Source organism: Populus nigra, chromosome 5 (assembly GCF_951802175.1).
Source record: "Populus nigra chromosome 5, ddPopNigr1.1, whole genome shotgun sequence".
Lineage (NCBI taxonomy): Eukaryota > Viridiplantae > Streptophyta > Magnoliopsida > Malpighiales > Salicaceae > Populus > Populus nigra.
The window spans coordinates 14,001,802-14,008,625 of NC_084856.1; positions in this window are offsets into that span (position 1 = coordinate 14,001,802).

Sequence of the window (6,824 nt, forward strand, 5' to 3'; positions counted from 1 at the left end):
AAGAATATATCACCCTTAGTATACTTTACCTAAAATAAGTTGCATTGTTTGTTTGTCTCATATAAACTAAGGTATTGTTGTATTTTCTAACTGTTGATATGTCTAAACTTTAAGAAAAGTCATCATCGGTAAGGACCTAACCTTATCATGTTAAAACTAAACAATTCTAATGTCAAAACATGTTTTTTTTTACATTTATCTTTTAATATCAAAAATATATCTTACATATAAGTTTGTAATCCTTAATATTCAAACAAACAAGATAAATTTTTTTGGTATTTTTAAAATCATCCAATCAAACTCAAATAAAAAACACATCATAATTCCAATAAAAAATGTTCAATCAATCTAATGAATTACACAACAATAAATATTTTGTCCTGAATTTCACAATTTCAAATTTTACCGATAAATAGTGATTTAAGATTATAAATCGACATTCCGAGAGTGACTGGTTAAGTTCTTGGTTATCTAGGGAGTCACTAAAGTACACGGGTGATGTGGAAACAATGGTTTATGCAACCATATTATTTAATAATTTTACTCATATTTATCTAGTATTTAGACCATGTTTTATATATACAATGTTTTGATATTCTTTGTTTTATATTTTGAAGGTATTTTTGGATATAAGATTCAAAAAGGAGTAATTTAGAGATAAACTTCAAACCATGTTCCAACTCGTGTTGAATATTAGCAGATTTGACCTTTGATTGATGTTTTCCACATCACTTGAGATGTAGTGGTCCAAATAAAGTGATTCCAGTGGAATAAGAAAGCTAACATTCATACATTTTCTATACAATATGGAAATAAAAATAAAAATAAAAGAAAGAGTATGAAAATCTCAGCCTTCAAAGACAAGTCTCGCTTTCCAGTAGTTTTGACCTTCGACCATTCTGACTTGAATATCTTAAGTTAGAGAAGTCCATATTTGAAAACTCAATTTTTTTGGATTCCTAGCTCAAAGACCTATTAACCTACCAAATTTAAGTAGAAAATAAGCTCATATGAGAGAGATGATGTTTCTAAAACAACCCATAAATTATGCCAACAGATAGGTTTTGTGAAGAAACAAGTCCAACTTACTTCCCAAACATCTAAACCAACATGTCAATTATTCATTCTTATGGAAAAGGTTTTTATTTGGGTAAATTAACTTCACTAAGTCTAAAGTAAAAGCATGAAGATTTTATGCAAGACTATTTTTTTTTTTATAGGAAAGAGTTATTGTACTACTTAAATATATATTGTCTACTTTAAGAAGCACTTCTAATTTTATAGAGGATACAAACAAACTAATAGGAATATGGAGATTAGGTTTTTCCATCAGATAAAAGGAAAGAGAGATAAGAAAAAGGGAGGTAGCCATAAAGAAGAAGGAAACTCTCACCCTTTTTTCTACACTTGAAATTATGTTTTCATCTTTTATCTTTCTTAGTTTTTTTATAGTCATGCAAGGTGAAGTTATTTTTATTGGTTGAAAGGATATATAAGCCTTCATATTTCAAAAACTGTGAGATCTATTTTATCTTTTCTTTTTAGTTTATATGATGAGTATGAATGTTTTCCTATGTTTATTTTTTATGATTGTTTAGTTTGATTGTTAGAGCGGACTATAAGTTATTATTCTAACTAATTTATTGCTAAGTTTTCTATCAAAACCAGAGTTGTGATATTTAACTTGTGAAATGACTAAGTTTAATAATTATGGTAGATCTATATTGTTAATCTTAGGAAAAATATTCAACTAAATTAGATATAGACTGTAGACAGTTATGTTGTCTAATTTTATCAACCTATCTAGTTTTTAAGGCTATCTTTGAATTAAATTACTAGTGCAGACGTAATGTTTAAGGTTAGTTATATCGTAGATCAGTTAACTGACTAATATTAAGGAAACATAAATACTCAAAATATAAATTGGCGATTGCATAGCAAACATCAACATGTTTTAGTTTTTATAACATATAATATATGGTCAATAAAAATAAAGTGCCTGGATAACATTCAAATTAATAATAAAACTAATGTAAAATAACAAAAAAAAAATCATTATGAAAGAGTTATATTGATTTTGTCTTTTAGAAAAACAAAGTAATTTTACTATTTTAAAAAAATTAAAATGAATATAACACTTCAGATTAAAAGGAATTTTTTTATTGTATATGTAAATCAATAATTTTACTAAGCATAGAAAAATGAAATCACTAACCTAACCCTGTATAAATTGTTAAAGAAAATTGTATCATAGTTAAAAAATCATTTTACCTTTAATGTCTAGATGAAATTAAATTTTTTTTTATCCAGAATAATTTCATTAAATCACTATTTCAATCACAGTGATTTAGAGCTACAATAATTTTTCTTCTAGCTTTATGTTTTTGTTAATTATAGGGAAGAGGTTGGGTTTTGTTTTAATTATAAATTAAATTAGAATTATTAGGTAAAGTCTTATATTGTTGTGTCCTCTAATGATTATTATTTTTGAAACCATATAAATGATATATCATGTTCAATGAATTGTAGGAGTTCATTCAACTAATCAATAGGTCTTATTTATTGATTAGACAACTAACTAGTTGTGAACCTTTATTACATAAAGAGCATGAATTTTTTTTTACAACTCAAGTTATAAATTCATCTATGTCAAATAAATTAGTTTTATTTTAGTTAGATAATAAATTAAAAAATAGACAATAACAATAGATGGATAAAATCTAATAAAAATGCTCACAATAACATGGAAAAAATTATCGTTTCAAAAAGAGGATAAATGATCTAGCTTAATTCCTAACCCATTAAATACAGAAGAATGGAGTTGATAAAAAAAAAACCTAAAGTAATTGGGCTGAGTCAACCTAAATTAGCATGACAAACCTATAACTCTAGTAATACAGGCTGAGCCAACCCAAGTTACCCTGTCAAAATTGTGACATATGTCATAAGATTGAGATTACCTATTAGAAAAGAAAATGAAGAAAATCACAAAGCTATTTTTTAAATAAAAAAATCAATATTAAATCGTATTAACTTCATAAACTTATGACCCTGGTCATTAAACTAGAAGTACCCTATTTAAAAAATATTATAAAATTTAATTTTTAATCAATTAAATATTGAAGAATAAAATTGACAAAAAAGAATATCAATTATATAAAAGGATTAAAAATAAAAAATAGTAATAAAAATTATAAAAATCAGAATTGAAATACAAAAAAAAATTTATAAGATTAAAATTAAAAAAAGAAAACAACTTAACAAAAGAACACAAAAAAAAAAACAAAACAAAACAATCAAAAGATCAACATGCAGACATGACCTTCCAAGCCTAAGCATAACTATACTTTTTGTTTTTTAAAGACTAGGCATGTGATCCTGGTCTTGCAATCCTACGGACGCTTGGATAATCCTTTCAAGTTTAGGCATGGCTAGGTTTAGCTCTCTTAGCTCTTCTTCAATTTTCCTCTTTATTTAATTATTTTCTTTTTTATATATTAAACAAAATTTTCTTCAAGATTAGTAATTGTAATGATATTTTAAAAATTATATGATTATATCATACTTTTGACTTAAGATTTTAGTTTTTTAATGATAATGTTAGCAATTACTTTATGAATAATTACATATGAATTTAATATGCATCCTTTTTTAAAACATTATTCTTATGATAAAACTCTTTGAGGCTAATTTTAGTTTTTTGACTTTCAAGGATATTTTGATTGTCTCACAATGCTTTTTATTTTTATTTTTTTAAATAAAAATATCAAATTATTCCTAAGCTCATCTATTAACCATGAATAAACCACTTAGATGTCAATTTTAATTTTTTTTAATTTCTTTTAAGAACATTTTTTTATAAAATTAATAATGATTACTAAGCTTGGGAAAAGATATCATCGATCATCCTCAATTATCAGTTTAATATTTTTTGTTTTGATGAAAAACAATATCATTATCAGTTTAATATTTTTTAATTAATAATGTAAATGAATATATATATATTTACAGTATTTTTCGAAAGGTAATCACGTTTTGTTAATATTAAGAATTAAACCAAGCTATAATAATATACAAGGAATTAAGATATCCACGAGCTAGGTGTGCCATGTGTCAAGAAAAAATAAGGACATGATGCTAAAAATAAAAAAACAAAAAAACTGAACAACATTTTCCACCATAAAAATTTTCCTGGTCCAGTCATTATACAATATGATTATAATGTTTTTTTTCTATATTTGTAATTTCATTATTATAAAGGCTTTTGTTGTCGTAGAGACGTTGGAGAAGAAAACGACATGAGAACAGGAGTTGAGTAGATGGAAAAATCTCATATATCCGTTTATAAATAAAGTTGGTTATTATTGTGAAACAAAATAGAATATAAATATATGACAAAATCATAATTATTCATTTATATATAAATAATATGATTAGTATCTTAACTATTGGTTTGGTTAAAAAGATATGTTTTATTCGTTGAAGGCACAAAATAAATGGATGTGTAAACTAACAATAATGCTCCAAATAGCATGAGAAACCATATAAATAACTCCACTAACGTTTTTAGGATGCTCCTCCACCTGCATCGCAACCATCTCCTCCACCATCTTCTCCATCTCCACCTCCTCCACCTCCTCTGTCTCTACCATAACAATCACCTCCACCACAATCATCGCAATGGCGGAGACGACCTCAGCCCGAATTACTATTACTTCAATCGAATATGACCATGGAAATAATTGACAAGCAAACAACAATCACGCATAACAACAGAAATGAATGGAAGTGTAAACTAACAATAATGCTCCAAAGAGCACAGGAAATCTTTATCTTTTCCGTCGAAATAACTCTATGAAAGTTTTTAGGATGCTCCTCCAACTCCACCACCACCAACACCTCAGTCACAACCTCCACCTCCTCCATCTCAACCTCCTCCACCTCCTCCACCTCCTCCATCTCCACCACCTCCACCACCTCCTCCATCTCCACCACCTCCACCTCCTCCATCTCCACCTCCTCCATCTCCACCATCTCCACCATCTCCACCACAACAATCACCTCCTCCAAAACAATCACCTTCAGCAAAATCCTTGCAGCAGCGGCGGCGGCGACGATCTTTTCCTGAATTACTATCACCACAAGCGAAAATGACCATCGAAATAATTGACAAGGAAACAACAATCATGCATAACAACAGAAAAGCCTCAGAGGAATCAAGCAGGAAGCCTGCTTCTGAATGGACACTGCCTTCATGAACAATGAACTCTCTCGCCATCTTAATTTCCTAAGATTTGTGCTCCTAACACAAGGCTTGCTATAGCTCTAATGTGCTGTTACTAAAACCATTTTATATACAAACTTGCTGGAATATTCAATTGCCTTTGCTTAAGGAAGAGGATAACTTGGTGGACTTGTCAAACGTTTTAGCATTGCTAAAACAATTTATATTCAAACTTGGTGGACTGGTCCATGTTTTCGGCAAAAAAGAAACAAAACTCAGATCAATTTTTTTTCTTTCCATTTTCATGTTGAGATGTTATCATTTTCTTCTATTATATTTGTTCAATACTACCTTCAAAATTTAAATCAATGATTAGGCTTGCTAGTATAGTTGTTTAAATGAGGGTTTGTCATGAATCATAATTTAAGTTTCCGTTTTCAAAAGAGAAAAGAGGCCTTCCTTTTACTGACTTGTAGGGTTTTTTTTTTTTTTAAAAAAAAACAAATTTACTTAGTGTTCATAAGATTTCTGAGACATAGAAGGGGCTTCCCTTCAAACGTTGTAAGATGAAAATCTGATTCGATGCAATTAAAAATCTCTACAAACGGTTTATATAATCTTAGTGAGGAAACAACATGCCTCGCGATAGTCAATCTTAAAAAAAAGGGGCTGCCCACGGGATACTGGTCCACCAATTTCAGTTCTCAGCTTTTGAATATATTATTTTATTAATCATATTCTTTCTTTGTCTGCTCGATGGTTTATACTGTATCAGTGGTAGCAATGTGAATTATATTAATATTTAACGTACATATTATAAGAATCTTATCCGAAATGAAGAATTTTTTTTTAATTTGATAAAATAATATTTTGTTACGACAAAATCTAATCAGTTAATGTTTTCATATCAACAATTGAAATCAGTTAAGAATTTCATAGCTTTTTTTTATATATATTTAACTTCATTTAAATATTAATATCTCCTTTAACTCTTTGACTTGAACATAAGTTCTATATTTATTATTTCTATATATGTTATATTTAAATGCCATCATTTTTTTCTTATAAATACTAATTTAGGATAATTCTATAATTTCAATTTAAATATTTAAAAATTAAAAAAACAAATTATTCAGCTTTACATTAAACTTTACTTATTTGTAAGCTAGTCATCCAAAATTTATAATTATTTTTCAGCATAATTTACCAGAAAATCTATAAATACAAATAGAAACACTAACCAAATTTTTTCAATCACTAACTCCATTGGTATTTACCGATGAAAATATGTCATCGGTATATACAAAGGAAATCCTAGTTGGAATAGAAAAAATTAAAAAAAAAAGTAGTACGATGACATGTAAATTTTTATGGATGTCGTTACCGACAAAATTATTGTTGGATTCAAACAGTCAAGTTGTACAGTGATGTGTAACTTATACCGATAGAATTGCTAACGTATTGACAAAAAAAAAAAATTCCGTTTGTAAATCCATCGGTAATATTTAATATATGACCTGACCCTCTTCCCTCCCTCATTTCTCCTTCTTCCTTAAAAAAACACTTTGCAACAAACAAATAACCCCCCTACATCCCCTCT